The following is a 27,766-nucleotide window of genomic DNA, read 5'->3' on the forward strand; positions in this document are numbered from 1 at the left end:
CCGGGGCCCTCTCCTCCTGGTGGGTCCCTTCTTGGGATCCCACCTTGGCTTCGTCCGCGTCACGGGGGGTGGAGGCAGTCGGAAGAGAATCCATATCCGACGCCCCTAAGGACCCGCTCGATGAAGCGGGAAGATCATCCTTAGGCGGACTGCAGGGTTGTATGCGGCAGTAGAAAGACATTATGTGGCGAGAAATATAAACCTTGAAGTTATTTGGGAGTCCAGATACTTACGATCTCGCCTGAGGCTTGGCCCTTGGGGGCCAGTCCTCGTCGTCGTCACTGGCGCTGGCGGAGCAGTCCCGGGGGAGAGTTTTTCCCTTCTTGGACCCTTCGGCCTCCCTTGTAGGAGAGGCCTTCCTTTTCTTCCCTCCCCCCGCTGGGGGAGGGGCTTTCTTCTTCTCCTCCTCGCCTTGGAGGGAGGAGTCGGCCTCAGATTCATCATCTGATAGCACCTGAAAACGGGAACTCTTCTGAGTCCCCGTCGCCTTCTTCTTGGCCTTCTTCTCCGGCACCACGTGGGGTGCCGGAGCCAGCAGCCCCGTTAGGCGGGCGTCCGCTGGGTCCTCTGGCAATGGGGCCGGACAGATAGCCTGTGCGGCCTTCTTCAGCCAGTCCTGTCAAAGGAAGGGGAGTTTAGATCCCGCATAGAGTCAAAATATGGAAAACAAGCGTCCCTTAAAGGACAAAATGACTTACCTCATCAGCTGGACGCTCCAAGCTGAATCCGTGATCTTCGGTAGCGGATGCGGGAGCCTCGACGCCTTTGAACAGCACCTTCCAGACCTCTTCGTACGTAGTGTTGAAGAGCCCCTTCAAAGTCTGGTGCTGCGCCGGATCAAACTCCCACATGTTGAAACCCCGTCGTTGGCACGGGAGAATCTGGCGAATGAGCATGACCTGGACTACGTTGACAAGCTTAAGCTTCTTGTCCACCAGCTTTTGGACGCAGGCTTGGAGTCCGGTCAGCTCCTCCGAATCGCCCCAAGTCCGGCCGCTCTCTTTCCAGGAGGTGAGCCGTGTGGGGATGCCAGATCTGAATTCGGGGGCCGCTGCCCAATCAGGGTCACGCGGCTCGGTGATGTAGAACCACCCCGATTGCCACCCCTTAATGGTTTCCACGAAGGTGCCCTCCAGCCACGTAACGTGGGACATCCTGCCCACCATGGCGCCTCCGCACTCCGCTTGGCTGCCCTTCACAACCTTCGGCTTGACACTGAAGGTCTTGAGCCACAATCCGAAGTGGGGCTGGATGCAGAGGAAGGCCTCGCACACGACGATAAACACCGAGATGTTGAGGATGAAATTTGGGGCCAGATCATGGAAATCTAGGCCGTAGTAGAACATGAGCCCCCAGACAAAGGGATGAAATGGGAAGCCCAGTCCGCGGAGGAAATGGGGAAGGAATACTACCCTCTCATGGGGCCTGGGGGTGGGGATGAGCTCTCCCTTGTCGGGGAGCCGATGCGCGATGTCGCTGGACAAGTATCCGGCGCTGCGCAGCTTCTGGATATGCCCCTCCGTGATGGAGGAGGCCATCCACTTGCCTCCCGCTCCGGACATATTTAGAGAAGGTTGAGGTGAGATGTGTGGACTTGGGCGCTGGAGCACGAGTTCGCGGAGATGGATAAGCCAAGGAGGAAGAAGGCGCAGGTAAAAGGGTTGGATCTTTATCCCCTTATACGGGCAAACGAAAACATGTGTCCCCACCGGCCTGGTAAAACTCGCTTATCTCCCAAGCGTCACAATCAATGGCGCGGTTGGGTTACCCACATCCGTATTGATGGGAATCCCAGAATAAGGGGAACACGATCTCTGCTTCGACAAGACGTGCCAAGGAAACCGCCTCGCTAAACGCGCCGAGGTGGAACAATAAAAAAAATTTGAGGGCTTGGTAGTGGTGTGACATTACGCTGCAAAACACGTCAGCAGATTGAACTTGTGTAATATTATTCTCTCTACGGGGGTACGTGGAATTTATTTTTGCAGAGCCGGACACTATCCTGGTGTTCACAATCTTCTATAAATTATTCGAAGGAAGAACCCGCCTTGCAATGCCGAAGACAACATGCACGCCGGACTCGTCGTCATTGAAGCCTGGTTCAGGGGCTACTGAGGGAGTTCCGGACTAGGGGGTGTCTGGATAGCTGAACTATCATCATCGGCCGGACTCCAAGACTATGAAGATAGAAGATTGAAGACTTCGTCCCGTGTCCGGATGGGACTTTCCTTGGTGTGGAAGGCAAGCTTGGCGATACGGATATGTAGATCTCCTACCATTGTAACTGACTCTGTGTAACCCTAGCCCTCTTCGGTGTCTATATAAACTGGATGGCTTTAGTCCATAGGACGAACAACAATCATACCATAGGCTAGCTTCTAGGGTTTAGCCTCCTTGATCTCGTGGTAGATCCACTCTTGTAACACACATCATCAATATTAATCAAGCATGACGTAGGGTTTTACCTCCATCAAGAGGGCCCGAACCTGGGTAAAACATCGTGTCCCTTGTCTCCTGTTACCATCCGCCTAGACACACAGTTCGGGACCCCCTACCCGAGATCCGCCGGTTTTGACACCGACAAGCGCCATTAATTGAGGCGCCTGAAAAAATAAGAGATTTTGAGAGGCAAGTGGGGAGGCGCACATCCATATCGCCTTTATAAAGGGGTAGAATCCTCCCATTTTCACCCACGCCTTCTTCTTTCTTTGCTCATCCGTTCTCACACCCTCGAGCTCCAGCGCCCAAGTTCTCACCTTCTCCGTAAGACCGCAGCATGTCCAGAGCGGGAGGCAAGTGGATGGCCTCCTCAGTCACATAGGAGAACATTACCAAGCTTCGGGAAGCCGGATACCTGGCCGCAAACATCGCACACAGGCTTCCAACAGAGGGACATATTACCCCTACACCGAAGTCTCGGGAGAGAGTGGTATTTCTCCCTCACTTCGTCCGTTGACTAGGGTTTCCACTCCACCCTTTCATCCGCGGGCTTATGTACTATTACGGGCTAGATTTTCACGATCTGGCCCCGAATTTCGTCCTCAACATCTTTGTGTTCATCGTCGTGTGCGAGGCCTTCCTCCACATCAAGCCTCACTTCGGCATGTGGCTGAAAATCTTCTGCGTGAAGCCGAAGATCGTGAGCGGCCAACAGGCGGAGTGCGGAGGCACCATGGTGGGCAAAATGCCCAATGTTAAATGGCTCGAGGGCTCCTTCGTGGAGTCCATAAAGGGGTGGAAATCAGGGTGGTTCTACATCACCGAGCCGCGCGACGCCAACTGGCTGGCGGCCCCCAAATTCAGATACGGAATCCCCACACGGCTCACCTCCTGGGTGAAGAAGGGCCTGGCCTGGGGCGAACCCACGGAGCTGACCGGACTCAAGACCTGCCTCAGAAATATGAGGGACAAGAAGATCAAGCTTGTCAACATGGTCCAGGTCATGCTCATTCGCCGGATTCTCCCGTGTCAAAGACGGGCGTTTGATATGTGGGAGTTCGACCTGGCCGAACACCAGATGCTACTAGAGCTCTTCGGCACAACGCACAAAGAATCTGGAAAGCTCCGTTCAAGACCGGTGAACTCCCTCCTCCCCTTTCCGAGGACCGGGTGCTCAACACAGCGCGCCTTGCCAGTCCGGTAAGTCCCTTGACTATTTACGAGACATTCCTTTAGTACTTTCGGGGGAGGATTCTTAAATCACCTTGCTGACCGAACATGAGCGGGTGGAGATGGTGGAGCAGATCAACTGTCCGGCTCCATTGCCAGAGGACCCAGTAAGCGCACTCCTGGCGGAGATGCTGGTTCCGGCACCTTACAAGGTGCCGAAGAAAAAGGCCGAAAAGAAGGCCACGGGGACCCGAAAGGGTCTTCGGCACGAGGCCGCACTCGACGCCTCGCCAGAAGAGGACGAGGCGCACTCCTCCCACGAAGGGGAGGAGAGGAAGAAGAAGGCCGCCTCAACTGAGGGGCCCGAAGGGTCCAAGAAGGCGGCCACGGGGATCAGAAAAGGTCACCGGCGCAGGGCCGTGATAGAGTCGTCATCCGAAGACGACGGGGAAGATTCTCCCCCTGAAGACGGGGGAGAACATGAAGAAATGCCTCCTCCCCACACTAGGGAGGAGAAGAAGAGGAAGGCCGCCCCGTCGGGGGAGGCCGGGACGCCGAAGAAGGGCAATGCGTCCCTTCCAGATCAATCCACTACCGACGCTTTTAGTGACGAGGAGTGGCTGCCCAGGGGAAAACCCCGGGCGAGGTCGTAAGTATCCGCATCCCATAATATTTTTCGTACGACTTTCGACCTCATAGTTTGTAATGACGCCGAACACGCATATGCAGTCGGGCCGGGTCCGATATCGACGAGTCCTCTTTGGAGGAGTCTCTGAATGAGTCGGAGATGAATTCGCTCCCGACGACGACCTCTCCACAACCCATGGATGACACTAAGGTGTTGTCCCGGAGGATGCCAGAGGAGGAGGCGACGGTTCCGGAGACGCCCCAAGGTAAAATCTCGGGCACCGGACACATGGAGGATGGGAACCCCGTGGATTATGCTGACGGGAGCCACAACAAGTCTGGCTCTTGGCCTGTTTCTGCACCGGAGCCTACAAAGGTTCTGGATTCCGGTAAGCAGTCCCTCGCGAAAGAGGGCGAGCCGGCCGTGCCGATGACCACCGCCCAGCCGGAGGCATCGGATAATTTGTTGGAAATGCTTTGAGGCGCTTCCATCGAGGATGAACACCGTACACTTATGGGTACGGTGATTGAGAAGGTTCGGTCCGCCAAGAGCAGATTGACCGAAGCCTGCACCAGCCTGCTAACAAGCTTTGAGGTAAAGAAAGTGTGAGGAAATATCATCCGACAGATAGTAGCCCCTGATGCTCTGGTTGGTGTTTGGAAAGAAAAGCCAAACAGAGGGTCAACTTAAAAAACCACAGGAAGCTAATAGTATTTGTTTGCATGAACCAAACAAGCACTACTGCTGACCGCCGCTGCGTGCACGGCTGAGGTTGCCGGACTCAAGCGCGAACTGGGGCAGGCCGAAGAAGAGTTCGGCCTCATGAAGAAGCAGCTCGAGGCAAACAAAGGTAAGAAAAAACCCCGTCCATATGTCGTATAGAGGATAAAAAGTTGGTGATGCTAAGAAAAAGCATCATGGCTTTTGATAGGGACCACGACCGAAGTGGCGGCGCTGAAGGAAGTGATGTCCGCGGCCGAAGCCAAGGTGGATACTGAACGCAGCGAGCGAGAGAAGCAAGATGCTCGGGTGGGATAGGTACAGCAGGAGCGCCAGGAGCTCGGCCAGAAGTTCAGCTCCCTGGAGCATGACTACGAGACGCAAGCGTCTGAGCTTGCAAAGGCCCTCCAGAGCACGGCCGACGCCAAGGCCGAAGCCCAAAAGGCCCTTCAGGAAATCCGTGCGGCCAAGAAGATAGCGGAGGGTAAGGCATTCTTTATGCAAAGCAAGCATGTGGAGGAGTCATTTCTTTTACTTAAACGAATCCGGAACTCTCCAGGGGCATTCGCAGATCTGCCACGCAACATTTCAGATGCTGCGGAGTTCTATCACGCTGAAGAGGGGAGCTCTACAGAGAAGCTGTTCTGGTCCCAATATACTGGGGCCGAACACCCGATGCCTCTGAGTGACCAACTGAAGCAGCTGGTCGAACTACACAATGCGGCCGAATAGGCCATGTGGGACCTCATAGTCCGGATGTGGCCTGGCGAGCCCCTGCCCGATAACTACTTTGGCCTGGTGAAGCAGATGGTGCATGCCTGTCCACGACTAGAAGTTATCAAGCAGTCCGCATGTATTGAGGGTGCCCGATAGGCTTTTGCCCGCGCGAAGGTGCATTGGGGAAAGCTGGACACTGAGAAGCTCGTGAAGGATGGACCCCCGGAGGGAAAGGAGCATCGCTGCCCCGAGAAATATTATGATGGCATTATGAAAGGCACTCGTCTTGTGGCGACTGAATGTCCTAAAAACATAATTTTTGAGTGAATGTACTCATGTCTTCCGTGTAATATGAGAACAGGTTTATTTGTGCTATGCAACACTGTGTTTGATTTAAAATATTACCTTCTCTCTGCGGTCGTTTATCAAAATCTGAAAGTAGGCCAGTCGTTGGCTTCCGCCCCCTTGTAACTAGTACTAGGGTGTTCGTGGAGACCCAAACACTCTTTATCCAAAGTTTTGGTCCTTTAAGGAGGTGTTTGGCGCAGCGAACAAGGCAATCGAACTATTCGGCTTTATAACTCTCACTTGACCATAGAAGTCTACAATTTTAAATTTTGGCAAAGCCCCTAGTATTCGGAAAGCCGAACTGGGGCGTTATACATGCCTAAATCAGACGAAGCCGATTCCTCGCCTTAAGCGGAAAAAATCTTTAGGGATTTTGGTACCTCGCGTACAGCGACCAGCTCTCGCCGCATCATGACGGTCAGTTTTCGGCTTTCTCTACTGAGGTGCTCGTCCGGAAGAACCGGGACACAATCGCAGTAGTTCTCCCTACTCTACCTTAGCCGATATAACGGAATGTAAGGTACCAAAACAAGGGAGCCGGGCTAACCCAACTATTGACCCAAGACATGATTCGGAGCTGATGCATATAATGCTATAAGTTCGGGGTGCCGCACTGTTGAAAGTGTTCGAACTTTCCTTGCCATAGTGTGGGGCTTGATAAGAAGCCCCTGGCAAACTGACCGTACCAAGACGTACGGATGCAATATTGAATAAATGTTCAACAGAAAATATGAGGATAGTAATAAGAAGCTGACGCTACGTACTACTTCCAATTTATTTGGACAATACGGCAAAACGTAGGTGTACAAATTGATGCATTTAAGCAGAAAAAAATAGGACTATTTGACATATCCTATCCAAGAGCAGGCTACATGCGGGTATGTAAGAACAGGTATAACGATCATTGAAGAAGACCACCTGAGTATTCCCTTGTGTGCAAAAGCCTCCTTGGTGCCTCCTCCATAATGAGTCCGATTATCCGATCTCTTCTGAAGGAGCTGCCCGAAATTTTGGTCCTGAAAAAGGAAAAAAGGTATGCGGGCCTACTGGCGGCTGAACCGCACTCTGGCCGCATTGTCATCTCGCCTCCACCTATGCCCATGGTATTTTGAGCGCGTAATTATGCACGCATGGTACGAACATCGCTTGAATGGGGCTGGGGTGGAGGCCGGATTGCTAATCGAGCTCCTGGCGTGCCTGATTGTCCTGTTGCGGGGTACTCCGGACTCGCTTGACGGTGTTCAGAGATGTCATTGCCGGATTGGCTGTTTGTCGGAGGAGGCTGCTTTGTACTTCTGCCGCGAGGGCCGCAGTATGTTCTTTCGTATGGAGGGAGGAGTCTGTATTTCCATTAACTGTTATGACCCCGCGAGGTCCTGACATCTTGAGCTTGAGGTATGCATAGTGCGGTACCGCGTTGAAGCGAGCGAAAGCAGTTCGTCCAAGTAGTGCGTGATAGCCACTACGGAAAGGGACGATATCAAAGATTAACTCCTCGCTTTGGAAGTTATCCGGAGATCTGAAGACCACTTCCAGTGTTATTGAGCCCGTGCATCGGGACTCTACCCCTGGAATTACACCTTTGAAGGTGGTTTTGGTGGGTTTGATCCGTGACGGATCGATGCCCATTTTGCACACTGTATCCTGATAAAGCAAGTTCAGGCTGCTGCCACCATCCATGAGGACTCGCGTGAGGTGGAATCCGTCGATGATTGGGTCAAGGACCAATGCGTCTGAGCCGCTGTGACGGATGCTGGTGGGATGGTCCCTACGATCAAAGGTGACCGGGCAAGATGACCATGGGTTGAACTTTGGAGCGACGGGCTCCATCGCATAGACGTCCCTAAGTGCACACTTTCTCTCCCGCTTGGGGATGTGAGTGGCATAAATCATGTTCACCGTTTTGACCTGGGGGGGGGGATTTCTTCTATCCTCCAGTGTTCGGACGCCGGGGCTCCTCGTCATCATCGCTATGCAGCCCCTTGTCCTTGTTCTCGGCATTTATCTTGCCGGCCTGTTTGAACACCCAACAATCTCTGTTAGTGTGATTGGCTAGTTTATCCGGGGTGCCGTGAATCTGGCACGAGCGGTCGAGTATGCGGTCCAGACTGGATAATCCCGGATTGTTTCTTTTGAACTGCTTCTTCTGCTGACCGGATTTGGAGTTGCTGAATCCGGCATTGACTGCCGTATCCTCCGCATTGTCGCCATTATTTCGATGCTTGTGTCTGTTGCGTCGTGGCTTTCCATTACTGTCACGGATGTCTGAAGTACCAGGGTTTCCAGGCGCGGTGTTGCTGCGAGCTAGCCAACTATCCTCAGCCGCACAAAAGTAGGTCATTAGTGTCGTGAGGGCCGCCATGGTCTTCGGTTTTTCTTGGCCGAGGTGTCAAGCAAGCCACTCGTCGCGGATATTATGCTTAAAGGCCGCGAGGGCCTCAGCGTCCGGACAGTCGACAATTTGGTTCTTTTTAGTGAGAAACCGAGTCCAGAATTTCCTGACTGACTCTCTGGGCTGTTGGGTAATGTGACTTAAGTCATCAGCATCCGGTGGTCGCACATAGGTGCCCCGGAAGTTATCGAGGAATGCGTCCTCAAGATTTTCCCAACTGCCAATGGAATTTGCTGGCAGGCTATTCAGCCAGTGTCTAGCTGGCCCTTTAAGCTTTAGTGGGAGATACTTGATGGCATGTAGGTCATCACCACGGGCCATGTGAATGTGGAGAAGAAAATCCTCAATCCACACCGTGGGGTCTGTTGTTCCATCGTATGACTCGATGTTGACGGGTTTAAACCCTTCTGGGAATTCATGTTCCATTACTTCATCAGTGAAGCGGAGGGGGTGTGCGGCGCCTCTGTGCCAGACTATGTCGCGGCGTATTTTGATTGGGTCTGGTCGGTAATGTCCGGCTTGGCCGGATTTATCAGCATTGTATCCGGCATGACGATCGGTGTCATGAGCTATGGCGCGCCCCTGTGATCCGTAGATCGATCTTGGTTGTCCTGTGTTGTTTTCCAATATGTCTCGCAGGTCCTGCGTATTCCCCCGGGCCGTGGTGAACCGGCGTGGGGGTGCAGGCTGGTGTCCTACCGGAAATGCCGTTTTATCCCGACCACATGGTGGCCGGTCAGCCTCGTCTTGTGCTGGAAGTTCAGGCTCTTCGGCCTCTTCGTCTAGCGGTTTATGCTTTGGGTATCCCCTGCTCGGGGGCTCGAGTCCATATTCTTCGGCCGCCAGGACTTTGGTCCATCTGTCTGCGAGCAGGTCTTGGTCAGCCTGGAGCTGCTGCTGCTTCTTCTTCAGGCTTCGTGCAGTGGCTATAAGCCTGCGCTTGAAGCGCTCCTGCTCTATGGGATCCTATGGTACGCCGAATTCGTCATCACCGAGGCTCACCTCGCCTTTGGAGGGAGGCATATAATTATTGTCCTCCAAGTATCCGTCCGTCGCCTGCTCATCTCGGCTAGCCAGCCCGTGTTCCTGTTCAGCTTGCTCAAAGGTGGGTTGATCAGGATCGTATTCCTCTTCGGCACCATCTGGATTTTCTTCTCCACTGCCGGTATTACTGTGGCGAGGCTTGGAGCGGCACCAATGACGCCCGTGTTTTGCTTTCTTCCCTGAGGGGTGATCTTCCGCTGCTTCATCGCCATTGGTTTCTTTGGGGGTATCCACCATGTATATATCATATGAAGAGGTGGCAGTCCAGCGCCCTATGGGCGGTGGTTCTTGTTCTTCTCCTGCATCCTCGTCTATACTGTCGATGTCTTCGGAGTCGAAGTTAAGCACGTCGGTCAAGTCATCGACCGTGGCTATTAAGTGGGTGGTGGGTGGGCAAGGAATTTCTTCGTCGCCAGCTCCCCACTCGAGCCAGACATAGTTCGGCCAAGAGTCTCCTGATAGAGAGAGAGAGAGAGACCTCAAAGAATCTAGCACGTCTCCGAAGGGTGAGTGCTAAAAGATATCCACGGTGGTGAACTCCATGACTGGAGCCCAGTTAGATTCAATGGGCACGAGTGCGCGCGGTCCGGAACACACTGCCAGAGATGAGCCCGGGGGTCTGGAGACACAGATCCTTTTAGGAGAGGAGTCTATGTTCGGCTCAAACGCCGAGGAGTGTGCGGCCTCCGGGGTGGGGTCCATCCACCCGTCCTTGGAAGGCACGACCCGCTCTGGAGTGAAGTCCGGAGCGGTAGCAGGTGCGATGTTCCGAATACTGTCCGACTGCCGATCTAGGTCGTGCACGTCGTGATTGTTTGGCGCTCCTGACACAGGCCCGAATCCGTTGAAGATCAAGTCTCTGCGGATGTCGGCGGTGTAGTTTAGGTTTCCAAACCTGACCCGATGGCCGGGGGCGTAGCTATCGATCTGCTCCAGATGGCCGAACACGAAGATCTGTCCGGGAGAAAAGTCTTTCCTAGGACAGCATGGTTGAAGGTTGGAGAAGCCATCTAACCTTGTAGTGACGACACAGAGGAACTCTCAATGAAAGCACCAATGTCGGTGTCAAAACCGGCGGATCTCGGGTAGGGGGTCCCGAACTGTGCGTCTAAGGCTAATGGTAACAGGAGACTGGGGACACGATGTTTACCCAGGTTCGGGCCCTCTCGATGGTGGTAATACCCTACTTCCTACTTGATTGATCTTGATGATATGAGTATTACAAGAGTTGATCTACGACGAGATCAGAGAGGCTAAACCCTATAAGCTAGCCTGTGGTATGATTGTTGATGATGATCGTGGGTCCTACGGACTAAACCCTTTGGTTTATATAGGCACCGGAGGGGGCTAGGGTTACACAGAGTCAGTTTACAGAGGAGGAGATCTACATCCGAATCGCCAAGCTTGCCTTCCACGCCAAGGAGAGTCCCATCTGGACATGGGACGAAGTCTTCTATCTTGTATCTTCATAGTCCAACAGTCCGGCCAAAGTATATAGTCCGGTTGTCCGGATACCCCCTTATCCAGGACTCACTCATCCGCTCTTTTCATTCTCCAAGAAGCAATCCCTCCCGAAGATATTGCACACCTCCGACCTTTCACCGTGGCCAAGGAAGCATGGCAACATGTTGTTTCCATTTACAAGGGAAGTGCTAGCATTCAACGCTCCAACTTTGAAGTGGTACAAGATGAAGCCGATGAGTTTGCTCTGAATGAAGATGGAGAACCTCGTGAGCTTTACCGGAGATTAACCACTCTCGTGGTCTCACTCCGAGATCTTGGAAGCAAGGATACAAATGACAATTGGATCAAGCGCAAGTTTCTCAAGGCCATGATGCCCTACCACAAGGCTATGTCATCAGTCATCCGTCAAAGGACGGACTTTCACGCCTTGTCCTTGCTACCTCTTGAGCATGCGTTGGTTTTTCCCTTGAAGAGGAAAGGGTGATGCAGCAAAGTAGCGTAAGTATTTCCCTCAGTTTTTGAGAACCAAGGTATCAATCCAGTAGGAGACTCCTCACAAGTCCCACGCGCCTACACAAACAAACAAGAACATCGCAACCAATACGATAAAGGGGTTGTCAATCCCTTCAGGCCACTTGCGAAAGTGAGATCTGATAGAGATAATATAATAAGATAAATATTTTTGGTATTTTTATGATATAGATTGAAAAGTAAAGATTGCAAAATAAAGTAGATTGGAAACTTATATGATAGAGAATAGACCCGGGGGCCATAGGTTTCACTAGTGGATTCTCTCAAGATAGCATAAGTATTACGATGGGTGAACAAATTACTTTCGAGCAATTGATAGAAAAGTGCATAGTTATGAGAATATCTAGGCATGATAATGTATATAGGCATCACGTCCACAACAAGTAGATCGAAATGATTCTGCATCTACTACTATTACTCCACACATCGACTGACTCCTGCCTGCATCTAGAGTATTAAGTTCATAAGAACAGAGTAACGCGTTAAGCAAGATGACATGATGTAGAGGGATAAAATCAAGTAATATGATATAAACCCCATCTTTTTATCCTCGATGGCAACAATACAATATGTGCCTTGCTGCCTCTGCTGTCACTGGGAAAGGACACCGCAAGATTGAACCCAAAGATAAGAACTTCTCCCATTGCAAGAAAGATCAGTCTAGTAGGCCAAACCAAACTGATAATTCAAAGAGACTTGTGAAGATAACCAATCATACATAAAAGAATTCCGAGGAGATTTGAATATTTCTCATAGATAAACTTGATCATAAACCCACAATTCATCGGATCTCAACAAACACACCGCAAAAAGAGTTACGTCGAATAGATGTCCAAGAAGATCAAGGAGAAATTTGTATTGAGATTCAAAGAGAGAGAAGAAGACATCTAGCTAATAACTATGGACCCGAAGGTTTGTGGTAAACTACTCACAACTCATCGGAGAGGCCTTGGTGATGTTGTAGAGGCCCTCCATGGCCGATTCCCCTCTGGCGGAGCACCAGCGAAGGCTCCAAGATGGGATCTCGCGGATACAGAAGGTTGCGGCGGTGGAAATAGTTTTTTGTGGTGCTCGTGGATGTTCTCGGGGTGCGTAGATATATATAGGAGGAAGAAGTAGGTCGGTGGAGCCACGAGGGGCCATGAGGCAGGGGGTCGCCCCCTAGGGCGTGCCGGGCACCCTCGTGGCCGCCTCCTTTGCTGCTCGACGTCCACTCCAAGTTTCCTGGATTCTGTTTGTTCCAAAATGATCGCTCCCGAAGGTTTGATTCCGTTTGGACTCCGTTTGATATTCTTTTTCTCCGAAACACTGAAATAGGCAAAAAAAAACAGCAATTCGGGCTGGGCCTCCGATTAGTAGGTTAGTCCCAAAAATGATATAAAAGTGTATAGTAAAGCCGATAAACATCCAAAATGGGTAATATAATAGCATGGAACAATAAAAAATTATAGATACGTTGGAGACGTATCAGTCCTCAACTGAAGTGTTGGATGAGTTTGTTGCTATGAGGATGTTGGACAAGACCGCCGACAATGCGCTGTTGCATTCTCAACGATCAAAGAAGCCTGACGACCCACAAGTATAGGGGATCTATCTAGTCCATTCGATAAGTAAGAGTGTCTAACCCAACGAGGCGCAGAAGGAAATGACAAGCGGTTTTCAATAAGGTATTCTCTGCAAGCACTGAAATTGTAGGTAATAGATAGTTTTGTATAAGATAATTTGTAATGAGTAACAAGCAATGAAAGTAAATAAGGTGCAGCAAGGTGGCCCAATCCTTTTTTTAGCAAAGGACAAACCTGGACAATTTCTTATAATGAGAAAAGTGCTCCTGAGGACACATGGGAATTGTCATCAAGCTAGTTTCATCACGCTCATATGATTCGCATTCGGTACTTTGATAATTTGATATGTGGGTGGACCGGTGCTTGGGTACTGCCCTTACTTGGACAAGCATCCCACTTATGATTAACCCCTATTGCAAGCATCCGCAACTACAAAAGAAGTATTAAGGTAAACCTAACCATAGCATGAAACATATGGATCCAAATCAGCCCCTTACGAAGCAACGCATAAACTAGGGTTTAAGCTTCTGTCACTCTAGCAACCCATCATCTACTTATTACTTCCCAATGCCTTCCTCTAGGCCCAAATAATGGTGAAGTGTCATGTAGTAGACGTTCACATAACACCACTATAGGAGAGACAACATACATCTCATCAAAATATCGGACGAATACCAAATTCACATGACTACTAATAACAAGACTTCACCCATGTCCTCAGGAACAAACGTAACTACTCACAAAGCATATTCATGTTCATAATCAGAGGGGTATTAATATGCATTAAGGATATGAACATATGATCTTCCACCAAGTAAACCAATTAGCATCAACTACATGGAGTAATCAACACTACTAGCAACCCACATGTACCAATTTGTGGTTTTGATACAAGATTGGATACAAGAGATGAACTAGGGTTTGGAGAGGAGATGGTGCTAGTGAAGATGTTGATGGAGATTGACCCCCTCCCGATGAGAGGATCGTTGGTGATGATGATGGTGATGATTTCCCCCTCCTGGAGGGAAGTTTCCCCGGCAGAACAGCTCTGCCGGAGCCCTAGATTAGTTCCGCCAAGGTTCCGCCTCGTGGCGGTGGAGTTTTGTCTCGTGGGCTTGCCTTTGATTTTTTCCAGGATAAAAGACCTCATATAGCAGAAGATGGGCACCGGAGGGCCACCAGGGGGCCCAGGAGACAGGGGGCGCGCCCTGTAGGGAGGGGCGCCCCCACCCTCCTGGCCAGGGTGTGGGCCCTCTCAGGTACTTTCTTTGCCCAATAATTCTTATTAAATCCAAAAATGACTTTCATGGAGTTGCGGGACTTTTGGAGCTGTGTAGAATAGGTTTCCAATATTTGCTCCTTTTCTAGCCAGAATCCCCGTTCCGGCATTCCCCCTCTTCATGGTAAACCTTGTAAAATAAGAGAGAATAGCCATAAGTATTGTGACATAACATGTAATAACTGCCCATAATGCAATAAATATTGATATAAAAGCATGATGCAAATTGGACGTATCAACTCCCCCAAGCTTAGACCTCGCTTGTCCTCAAGCGAAAACCAAAATCGGAAAATATGTCCGCATGTTTAGAGATAGAGGTGTCGATAAAAATAAAATATAGACATGAGGGCATCATGATCATTCTTATAAGCAACTTATATAGATTTTGTCATATGATTTCTTATGCTCAAGTAACAATCTATTCACAATGTTAAGTATGGAACATAAACTTCATTGGAAACTAACAAACTATAATCTTAGTCATTGAAGCAATTGCAATTTATCATAACATCAGAAAGAGTCAAGAATAGAGCTTTTCAGCAAGTCCACATACTCAACTATCATATAGTCTTCTACAATTGCTAACACTCACGCAATACTTATGGTTATGGAGTTTTAATCGTACACTGAGAAAGATAGGGGCTTATAATGTTGCCTCCCAATGTACTCACCATTAGGTGATGTCAACAATAATAGTTCATGCTAACGAACATCCAATTGGATATATATATCAGGATCTTTCTAACATGAGGTGCTTGCCAAAGGATAAAATGAAAAAAGGGAAATGTGAAGATCACCTTGACTCCTACATAAAGTAAAAGACATAAAGTAGAAGATAGGCCCTTCGCAAAGGGAAACAGAGGTTGTCATGCGCTTTTAGGGTTGGATACACAAAATCTTAGTGCGAAAGAACGTCACTTTATATTGCCACTTGTATATGAACCTTTATTATGCAGTCCGTCGCTTTTATTGCTTCCATAACAAGCTCGTATAAAGTTTATTTTCTCCGTACTAATAAGTCATTCATATTTAGAGAGCAATTTTTATTGCTTGCACCGATGACAACTTACTTGAAGGATCTTACTCAATCCATAGGTAGATATGCTGGACTCTCATGGCAAAACTGGGTTTAAGGATATTTGGAAGCACAAGTAGTATATCTATTTGGTGCTAGGAATTCTTGGCTAGCATGAGGGGGAAAGGCAAGCTCAACATGTTTGAATGATCCATGACAATATACTTTAACTGAGATGCGAGAAAACATAAACCATTACGCTGTCTTCCTTGTCCAACATCAACTCTTTAGCATGTCATACTTTAATTAGTGCTCACAATCATAAAAGATGTCCAAGATAGTATATGTATATGTGAAAACCTCTCTTTCCTTATTACTTCCTATTAATTGCAACGATGACCAAAACTACGTTTATCAATTCTCAACATCTTTTAAGCCTCATACTTTCTATGTGTGAAGTCATTACTATCCACAAGATCGATATGAACTCTTTTATTCTTTTTATTCTTTCTATTTTTCTGATGATCATAGCAAGATAGCAAAGCCCTTTGACTCAACACTAATCTTTATTATAGATAACTCACGGACTCGATTACATAGAGATCACAAAGCAAAACTCAAAACTAATTTATACCAAGACTTCAATCTACTAGATCAAGATATTACTAGAAGAATCGAACTAAGTAAAACAGTAAAGATAGGAGTGTGATGGTGATACGATACCGGGGCACCTCCCCCAAGCTTGGCAGTTGCCAAGGGGAGTGCCCATACCCATGTGATTATGTCCTCGGAGGTGGTGAAGAAGGAGTTGTTGATGATGTAGGCTTGTCGTCCGTCTTCCAGGGCATACGCTCACCATCGTAGAAGGATGATCGAGTCTCAGGGATCCTCAAATCTGCAGCCAAACTCATCCTCTTGAATCTATATTCATACTCACAGTTTTGGTTTTGTAGGTCATAAATCTGGGATTGGAGATGCTCGATTTTCTCATAAATCTTGAAGATGGTCTCCCCTATGTCCTTGGCATCCAGCTTGTGGTTGCTAGTGAACTCCGTGATCATCATCTGGTTGGCGTTGAGTCCACGTTCCACCATCTCTTGGCACTTGAAAACTTGCTGTTCCATAGCTTCGAGCCTTATCTCCACGCTTCCGGTACGCCTGGGTCCCTCCACATCGCGGATGTGTAGCACCCCCTCACGCATCTCAATGGTTTGAGGGTGTTGCAGCACCTCCGCAAGATAGGGGTTGATGACCCTCTCGAAAAACTTGTCCTTGGGAGAGCTTGGAGACGTCATGGTGCCCTAGATCTGTCAGGAAAAACAGCTCGAAAGAAAGACAAAGGATTTTTGCGTGATACGATGGTCAAAACCTTCGGGGGATTATATAATGAATTTTTACCAACCAAAATACGTAATGTGCAAGAAAACAGAGTCCGGGAGGCACACGAGGTGTCCACGAGACAGGGGGGCGCGCCCTACAGGGGGGGGGCACCCTCCACCCTCATGGATGCCTTGTGTCCTTCCCGGATTACTTCTTTCTTCCATAAATTTTTAAATATTCCAAAACGGAGGAAAATTGTCATTATAATTATTTTGGACTCGGTTTACTTACCGTACCACATACCTATCCTTTTTGGAGTCTGAAACATTCTGGAAAGTGTCCCTTATGTATTCCTCCGGGGTTACGGTTTCAATAATATTAGTTTCAATATTAATAGGGTTACCTGAGATATAATGTTTGATTCTTTGACCGTTAACAACCCTCAGACTTGTGCCTTAGAAGTTGTTGATTTTTATGGCACCGGAACGATAGACCTCCTCGATAACGTAAGGACCTTCCCATTTAGAGAGAAGTTTTCCTGCAAAAAATCTTAAATGAGAGTTGAATAGCAACACATAATCACCTATGTTAAATTCTCGCTTTTGTATCCTTTTGTCATGCCATCTTTTAACTTTTTCTTTATACAACTTGCATTTTCATATGCTTGGGTTCTCCATTCATCAAGTGAGCTAATGTCAAATAACCTCTTCTCACCGGCAAGTTTGAAATCATAGTTGAGCTCTTTAATGGCCCAATATGCCTTATGTTCAAGTTCAAGGGGTAAGTGACACACTTTTCCATAAACCATCTTATAGGGAGACATACCCATAGGATTTTTATATGCAGTTCTATAGGCCCATAATGCATCATCAAGTTTCTTGGACCAATTCTTTATGGATCTATTAACAATCTTTTGCAAAATTAATTTTAGCTCTCTATTACTCAACTCTACTTGACCACTAGACTGTGGGTGATAAGGGGATGCAATTCTATGATTAACATCATACTTAGCAAGCATTTTACGGAAAGCACCATGAATAAAATGTGAACCACCATCAATCATAAGATATCTAGGGACTCCAAACCTCGGAAAAATAACTTCTTTAAGCATCTTAATAGAGGTGTTATGATCAGCACTACTAGTTGGAATAGCTTCTACCCACTTAGTAACATAATCAACAGCAACTAAAATATGTGTATATCCATTAGAGGCAGGAAAAGGTCCCATATTATCAAAGCCCCAAACATCAAATGGTTCAATTACAAGAGAATAATTCATAGATATTTCTTGACGTCTACTAATATTACCAACTCTTTGACATTCATCACACGACAAGACAAACTTACGGGCATCTTTGTAGAGAGTAGGCCAATAAAAACCGGATTGCAATACCTTATGTGCAGTTCTATCTCCAGCGTGGTATCCTCCATATGATTCGGAGTGACACTTGCGTAGGATCTGTTCCTGTTCATGCTCAGGTACACAACATCTAATAACACCATCTACTCCTTCTTTATAAAGGTGTGGGTCATCCCAGAAGTAATGTCTTAAATCATAAAAGAACTTTTTCTTTTGCTGGTATGTGAAACTAGGTGGTATAAATTTAGCAACAGTGTAATTAGCATAATCAGCATACCATGGATCAGTACGAGAAGCATTAATGACCGCTAATTGTTCATCAGGAAAGCTATCATCAATGGGTAGTGGGTCATCAAGAACATTCTCTAGCCTAGACAAGTTGTCTGCAACGGAGTTCTGAGCTCCCTTTCTATCAATAATATGCAAATCAAATTCTTGAAGCAAGAGAACCCATCTAATAAGTCTAGGTTTAGCATGTTTCTTTTCCATAAGATATTTAATAGCAGCATGATCAGTGTGAATAGTAACTTTAGAATCAACAATGTAAGGTCTGAACTTATCACAAGCAAATACAACTGCTAAGAATTCTTTTTCAATAGTAGCATAATTTCTCTGGGCAGAATCAAGAGTCTTACTAGCATAGTGAATAACATTTAATTTCTTATCAACTCTCTGCCCTAGAACAGCACCTACAACATAATCACTAGCATCACACATAATTTCAAATGGTAAACTCCAATCAGGTGGCTGAACAATAGGTGCAGTGATCAAAGATTTTTTAAGTATTTCAAATGCTTCTACACAATCATCACCAAAGACAAAAGGAATATCTTTTTGCAATAAATTAGTCAGAGGCCTAGAGATTTTAGAAAAGTCCTTAATGAACCTCCTATAAAAGCTGACATGACCGAGGAAACTTCTTATACCTTTAATGTCCTTGGGACATGGCATCTTTTCTATAGCATCAACTTTAGCTTTATCAACTTCAATACCTCTTTCAGAAATTTTATGCCCCAAGACAATGCCTTCATTAACCACAAAGTGACACTTTTCCCAATTTAGGACGAGACTAGTGTCTTCACATCTCTGCAAAACTCGATCAAGGTTGCTCAAGCAATCATCAAAAGAGGATCCATAGACGGAGAAGTCATCCATGAATACCTCACAAATATTTTCACAAAAGTTAGAGAATATAGTCATCATACATCTTTGAAAGGTAGCAGGTGCATTACATAAACCAAAAGGCATACGTCTATAAGCAAATGTACCGAGAGGGCAAGTAAAAGTAGTTTTTGATTGATCTTCCGCTGACACAGGTATTTGAGAGAAACCAGAGTAACCATCTAGAAAGCAAAAATGTGTATGTTTGGATAGTCTTTGTAGCATTTGATCAATAAAAGGTAAAGGGTAATGATCTTTTTTAGTAGCTTTATTTAACTTATGGAAATCAATTACCATCCTATAACCTGCAATAATTATTTGCGGAATCAATTCATCTTTATCATTAGGAACAACAGTAATACCTCCCTTTTTCGGGACACAATGGACAGGGCTTACCCATTCGTTATCAGCAATGAGATAAATTATACCTGCCTCAAGGAGCTTTAGTATCTCCTTTCTTACCACTTCTTTCATCTTAGGGTTTAATCGTCGTTGAGGATCCCTAACCGGTTTGGTGGCTTTCTCCACTTTTATTTTGTGCTGGCATAGAGTAGGACTAATGTCCTTAAGATCATCCAGAGTATATCCAATAGCAGCATGGTGCTTCTTTAGAGTTTTCAATAATCTTTCCTCTTCCTGCTCTTAAAGGTTAGCACTAATGATAACAGGATATATCTTCTTTTCATCAAGATAAGCATATTTAAGATTATCAGGTAATGGTTTGAGATCAAACACGGGATCACCCTTGGGTGGAGGAGGATCCCCTAGGATTTCAATAGGTAAGTTGTGTTTCAAGATAGGAACCTGCTGAAGGAATACTTCATCTATTCTTTCATTCATAAACATATCATTTTCATGGTCTAGCAAATATTGTTCTAGCGGATCAGTAGGAGGCAATAGAAGCAAGACCAATTATTTCATCTTTACTAGGTAATTCTTTATCACGGGGTTGTCTATGAAATTTAGCAAAATTAAACTCATGAGTCATATCATCCAATCCAATCGTGACAACATCCTTTTTGCAATCAGTCTTAGCATTGGCAGTGTTCAAGAAGGGTCTGCCAAATATAATGGGACAAAAGTCATCTTGTGGGGAACCAAGAACAAGAAAATCAGCAGGGTATTTGACCTTCCCACACAAGACTTCAACATCTCTAACAATCCCAAAAGGCTTAATAGTGTCTCTATTTGCAAGCTTAATTGTAACATCAATATCTTCCACCTCAGCGGGTGTAATATCGTGCATAATTTCTTTATATAAGGAAAAAGGTGTTGCACTAGCACTAGCACCCATATCACATAAGCCATGATAACAATGATCTCCTATTTTAACAGAAATAACAGGCATGCCTACAACAAGTCTATGTATCTTAGCATCTGGTTTTGCAATATTAGCAGCTTCATCACAGAAATAAATAACATGCCCATCTATATTATCATCCAAGAGATCTTTAACCATAGCAATACTAGGTTAAACTTTAATTTTCTTAGGGGGTGTATATGTTCTAGTATTACTCTTATGAACAATAGTTGAAGCTTTAGCATGATCCTTTATTCTAACTAGAAAAGGTGGTTTCTCAACATAAGTAGTAGGAATAATAGGATCATTATAAGTAATAGTCTTTTCTTCAACTGTAATAGGTGCAACTACTTTTACTTCAATGGGAGGATTATATTTAAACCACTTCTCCTTAGGGAGATCAACGTGAGCAGCAAAAGATTCACAGAAAGAAGCTACTATCTCAGAGTCAAGTCCATATTTAGCGCTAAATCCTCGAAAAGCATCGGTATCCATAAAATATTTAACACAATCAAACTTAGGTGTTATACCCGACTCCTTACCATCGTTGGAAACCCCAGTCTTCAAAGTTGCGTTTAATTCTTTCCAATAAGTCCCACTTGAATTCAGTAGTCTTCAACATACAAGAACCAGCACAGGAAGTATCGAGCATGGTGCGATCATTGAGAGAAAGCCGAGCATAAATTTTTTGAATAATCATTTCTCTTGAGAGCTCATGATTGGGGCATGAATATAACATTGACTTAAGCCTCCCCCAAGCTTGAGCGATGCTTTCTCCTTCGCGAGGCCAGAAATTATATATGTAATTACGATCACGGTGAACAAGATGCATAGGATAGAACTTCTGGTGAAATTACAACTTCAATCGTTTATAGTTCAAAGATCCCGTATCATCACATAGCCTATACCATGTCAATGCATCTCCCTTCAAAGATAAAGGGAAGACCTTCCTCTTAACAACATCATCGGGAACACCTGCAAGATTAAATAATCCACAAACTTCATCCACAAAGATAAGGTGTAAATCGGGATGCAATGTTGCATCTCCTGCAAAGGGATTAGCTAGCAGTTTCTCTATCATACCCGAAGGAATTTCAAAGTAAACATTTTCAGTAGGTTCAGTAGGTTGAGGAGCAACTCTTTGCTCTACTGGTCGGGGTGAAGATACCCCGAACAAGCTCCTCAAAGGATTAGTTTCCATAGTAACAAGTGACAGAAAATTTCAGCACACTATATAAATGTTTCCTTACCAAGTTCCACTCACCAAAGGCGCTTCACTCCCCGGCAACGGTGCCAGAAAAGAGTCTTGATGACCCAAAAGTATAGGGGATCTATCGTAGTCCTTTCAATAAGTAAGAGTGTCGAACCCAACGAGGAGCAGAAGGAAATGACAAGCGGTTTTCAGTAAGGTATTCTCTGCAAGCACTAAAATTGTAGGTAATAGATAGTTTTGTGATAAGATAATTTGTAACGAGTAACAAGCAATGAAAGTAAATAAGGTGCAGCAAGGTGGCCCAATCCTTTTTGTAGCAAAGGACAAGCTTGGACAATTTCTTATAATGAGAAAAGCGCTCCCGAGGACACATGGGAATTGTCGTCAAGCTAGTTTCATCACGCTCATATGATTCGCGTTCGGTACTTTGATAATTTGATATGTGGGTGGACCGGTGCTTGGGTACTGCCCTTACTTGGAAAAGCATCCCACTTATGATTAACCCCTATTGCAAGTATCCGCAACTACAAAAGAAGTATTAAGGTAAACCTAACCATAGCATGAAACATATGGATCCAAATCAGCCCCTTACGAAGCAACGCATAAACTAGGGTTTAAGCTTCTGTCACTCTAGCAACCCATCATCTACTTATTACTTCCCAATGCCTTCCTCTAGGACCAAATAATGGTGAAGTGTCATGTAGTCGACGTTCACATAACACCACTAGAGGAGAGACAACATACATCTCATCTAAATATCGAACGAATACCAAATTCACATGACTACTAATAGCAAGACTTCACCCATGTCCCCAGGAACAAATGTAACTACTCACAAAGCATATTCATGTTCATAATCAAAGGGGTATTAATATGCATTAAGGATCTAAACATATGATCTTCCACCAAGTAAACCAATTAGCATCAACTACAAGGAGTAACCAACACTACTAGCAACCCACAGGTACCAATTTGTGGTTTTGATACAAGATTGGATACAAGAGATGAACTAGGGTTTGGAGAGGAGATGGTGCTGGTGAAGATGTTGATGGAGATTGACCCCCTCCCGATGAGAGGATCATTGGTGATGATGATGGTGATGATTTACCCCTCCCGGAGGGAAGTTTCCCCGGCATAACAGCTCTGCTGGAGCCCTAGATTAGTTCCGCCAAGGTTCCGCCTCGTGGCGATAGAGTTTCGTCTCGTGAGCTTGCCTCTGATTTTTTCCAGGATAAAAGACCTCATATAGCAGAAGATGGGCACCGGAGGGCCACCAGGGGGCCCAGGAGACAGGGGGCGCGCCCTGTAGGGGGGGGGGCGCCCCCACCCTCCTGGCCAGGGTGTGGGCCCCCTCAGGTACTTTATTTGCCCAATAATTCTTATTAAATCCAAAAATGACTTTCGTGGTGTTGCCGGACTTTTGGAGCTGTGCAGAATAGGTTTCCAATATTTGCTCCTTTTCCAGCCAGAATCCCCACTGCCGGCATTCCCCCTCTTCATGGTAAACCTTGTAAAATAAGAGAGAATAGCCATAAGTATTGTGACATAACGTGTAATAACAGCCCATAATGCAATAAATATTGATATAAAAGCATGATGCAAAATGGAAGTATCAAAGCCCAACCTTCGTTTGAAGGCCAAGGCTAGTGTGGAACAAGAGAGTTAAGACGAAGAAGAGGAATGTTATCCCGAAGATACCAAGTATGCCTATCATGAGCACATGGATCTTGCGTCACGACAATTTTGGAGCAAGAAGAACACAAGGCCTAACTTCAACAAGAACAACTCAAGTGGCACCAAGGGCAAACAACATGTGAGGACATGCTATAATTGTGGGAATGTGAGCCACTTTGTTACGGAATGCCCGTACGGGAAGAGGGAAGACAATGGAGGCAAGCTTATCTGAAAAGACAAGGCCAAGTCCTTCCCAACAAGAACAACTTCACCAAGAAGACTCCTCCCAAGGGCTTGGTGGCACAAGAAGAGTACAATGATGATGATGATGATGATGATGATGATGAAGACGGTGAGACGGTTGCCATGGCCGCCGTTGCCATTGGAACAACTCCACGGGTGTCCCTCTTCGACTCACCCAACGAGAACATCACCGTCAAGTGCCTCATGGCTAAAGCCACCAACAAGGTAACCCCCAACAGCAAAACCACCATCACTAATAACCCTTCCTTGACGGATTGCATTGATGAAAGTGAGGGGTCGGAGGAGAAAGAAAATGAATTTGAGTCTTTTATGAGTAAGCTCAAGGGTAAATCCAAGAAGCACTTTGTTGCTCTCTTGGAACAACTTGGTGAAGCCAATGACATGATCGAGGCTCATGAAGAAACCATCTCTAAGATGGAAGAGCATAGTCGTGACTATGCCGATGAGATATCGGATCTCTCTAATGCGCTTGAGGAAGAGCGTGGTCATCGTTTGGCTCTTGAGGAGTCACACAATGATGATCGTGCTAAATTAAAGAAAGATCTTGATCATGCTCTTGTTGTATCTTGTGTGCTCAATTCCGAGAAGGCTAAACTTGGGTTGACCATGCTAGATTCAAGGAGGAATTTGACATACTTGACAAGGCTCACAAAGCCTTGAAGGGTGCTCATGCAAGCCTCAAAGAGTCTTATGATCAACTCCAAGTGAAGCTAACCAAGGAGAAAGCCATGTTTCCTCATATGGTTTTAATTGATAATGCAAATGCTACTAACCCGTGTTGTAAGCATGTGCATCTTGTGGAGGAGAATGCCAAGTTGAAGGACCAACTTGAGAAAGGCCTTATGTCGTGCATACAAGGAGAGAAGAACCTCAACGACCTTTTGAGCAATCAAAAGGAAGTTGTGGCCAAGGATGGGATTGGGTTTGCACCTAAGTCCAAGAAGAAGAAGAAGACAAGACCACACAACCTCCTCCTCTCAAGGAAACCTTTGTGAAGGAGGGAGAGGGTACTACTAAGGAGAAGAAGAACAACACGAAGGGTGGCGGTGTCAAGAAGGGCAATGCCACCCCTTCCAATAAAACCGGCAATTTTAACCCTTCTTATGTGTTATGCTGTGCTAGTGATGGGCATGTTTATGCCAAATTTGTTGGTTCTTCTTATGAGTACATTGAATGGTCTATTTGGGTTCCTAATACCCTTGATGCTAACATCAAAGGACCCATTACAAAATGGGTACCTAAAACCAAGCATTGATCTCTTGTAGGTGTTTTCTTCCGGCGGGGGATCATGGTTGCTCGATAGTGGAGCCACAAATCATATGAGTGGAAGCAAGGACTTGGTGGTGGACGTGCATAACGTTTCATCTATGCCCACCAATGTCGAATGGGGTGATGCTTCATCTTCTAAGCTATTGGGGCTTGGCAAGGTTGTCATTTCTCATGATCTCACGATCGAGAAAGTCATGCTTGTTGAGTCCCTTGCATACAACTTACTTTCTGTTTGTCAACTTGCACTCATGGGCTTTGCCACTTTCTTTTATATTGATACCGTGGCCCTCTTGTGGAGCAAGACTCTTAAAGTATCCTTTGTTGGGCATGTCGAGAACAGCCTTTATGTGATTAACTTTTCGGAGCGACCCACTAAGACCGCAACAAGCCTAATGGATAAAGTTTACGTGGGATGGCTTTGGCATCGCCATTTAGCCCACGCCAATATGAAATCTTTGCAAAGTCTTCTCAAGGGGGACCATTTTTGTGGACTAACAAATGTTAGTTTTGCCAAAGATCGTGCTTGTATCGAAGGAAAGCTACATGAGAAGGCTCACCCTTCCATGACTATGATCTACTCGAAGAGGCCCTTGGAGCTCCTTCACTTGGATCTCTTTGGGACTCCATCCTTTGATAGTCTTGGGGGTAGAAAGTATTGCTTGGTGATTGTGGATGATTATTCAAGATACACTTGGGTATATTTCTTCAAGAGGAAGAGTGAGACTCAACAAACCGTCATTGACTTTGCAAATTAAGCTCAACGTCAACACAATGCAAAGATCTTGACAATAAGAAGTGACAATGGCACCGAGTTCAAGAACTACACCTTGGATGAGTTCCTTAGTGATGAGGCGATCAAGCACCAATATTCCACACCTTACACCCCTCAATAAAATGGTGTGGCGGAGAGACTGTCGGCGTAATGGGCCACGGGTAGGCTGACCCGAGCCCCAGAACCTTTCAAGACATTGGGATCAGTAGCACCGCTTAGGCCAAGTCCCAGCGGCGACTCCAAGACATGCCGAGTCCCAGACAGCGACTCCAAGATATGCCGAGTCCCAGACGGCGACTCCAAGATATGCCGAGTCCCAGACGACGACTCCAAGATAAGCCGACTCATGACCGGCGACTTCCAGGGAGGCCGGCTATGGAGAGTTGGCCCGCGACTCCACCCTTGTCTCGAATGGCGAGGCGGGGTACGGCCATGGCATGGCCGTCCCCCCTGCTTACAAGGGGCCGGCATGGCTACAGTAAGCCGTATCGCTAAAGATCTCTGGCGAGGCGCAGCACTGTTGCCATGCCTGCCCTGACCTCAGCCACAGTTGGCGGTGCACTGTGCCCACGTCGCTTGCCTGTATGGCCCAAGGACGGCGGGGCCGCCTGTCAGTGGGTAGACAAAAGACAGCACAAGCGCCCTGAAGATGGACCATGGGAGTCGGCCCCCTGGAGTCGGCTGACCCCTCTCCCACGGTCCCCGCCCGCCATTAACCAGACAAGATGGGGAATGGCGACAGTGAACGCACGCCAGACGGCGGCGCTGTTGCCATGACTACGTGACCAAGCCAGCATCATCCAGAGTACCGCTACATTATCAGGCCTGTCCGCGGGGCCCGCCAGTGGCGGGCCCCAGTAGTCAGCAGAGAGGACAACGGCCTGAGGACAGACGGCTGGGACCCGCACCCAGCCAGATTACACTTATATCCCTGGGGTGTAGGCCTATATAAACCCCCCAGGAAGCCCATGCAAAGGGTTCGGACCCAGATAGGAATAGACCTTAGATCACAGGAAGGAGAGAGCTAGCCTTGCCCTCTCCTACCTCCAGAAACAGCTCCAGGAGCACCATTGTAACCACTTTGCCACAGTGACCATGCGGAGACCCCAGTAGGGGTGTTATCTCCTCAGAGAGCCCTTAAGCTGGGTAAGTTCCGCCGGCGTGCATGTCTTTGCCTCATCCCGCTTCCGGGCACCGGCGACGTTCTACTCGCTCCCACCATGATAAGCCATCCTTTGGCATATGTCGTACCCAACCCCCGATATTTGGCGCCCACCGTGGGGCGAGGTGCACCGTCATCCGGAGACCTGCTCTGGACGGGAACCCTTTTTCTCCCTGGCGAGTGCAGCCAGCCCGGCACGCCAGATGGAGTTTGCGCCGATGCGCTGCGCGGCGCTGATATCGCCTGCGCGGCCAGCAGCCTCGCCGAGCTTATTGGCAAGGTTTGCCTCTCCGACGAGCCTGCGTCGGACGCAGGCACGAGCGGCCCCGAGAGCCTCCTCGCGGGTCTCCTCGACCAACTCCACGTTGCCGGCGAGCCTGCCATGGACCTGGAGTCCATAGGATCCACTGACCCGATGCTGGTCGACTCAGACACGGCGTCGCTCGACGCATTTCCCACCAACATGGTGGTCTACGACGAGCCGCTCCCTTGTGAGGGGAGCGGCGGGAGCACCATCACGGAGGTTCTCGTCCTCGATCACGGCGAGCATTCCGGTGAGGGAGCGCACGACCCGCTCGACGCGGCTCTGCGAGACCTCACTGCGCCGATTTCGGGAGACGCCGACGCCGAGACGCTGGAGGCACGCCGCCTTCAGCTTATCGAGGGTGCTAAGAAGCTGGCGAGCATGAGGCGCTTCTCAGAAGCCTACCAGCGCGAGATGGATCACGCCGTGGGCGGCTCGCCGGCTCCTACCGGGCCTAGCCGCCTAGGCGCGGTCCGACAATGCGGCGCGGCAATCGCCAATCTGTTCGGGGCTGATCGCCCTGTGTATGCCACACCTGCGGAGAACATCTGTGCTGCCCAGGCGGCGGCAGACGATCTCGACAACTTCGAGGGCGAAGAGCGCCGCATGATGACAGAGCGAGTTCAGCAGCTCCTCGACACGGCTGCTGCGCAGA

The sequence above is a fragment of the Triticum aestivum genome, chromosome 6B (assembly GCF_018294505.1).
Source record: "Triticum aestivum cultivar Chinese Spring chromosome 6B, IWGSC CS RefSeq v2.1, whole genome shotgun sequence".
In the NCBI taxonomy this organism is placed as follows: domain Eukaryota; kingdom Viridiplantae; phylum Streptophyta; class Magnoliopsida; order Poales; family Poaceae; genus Triticum; species Triticum aestivum.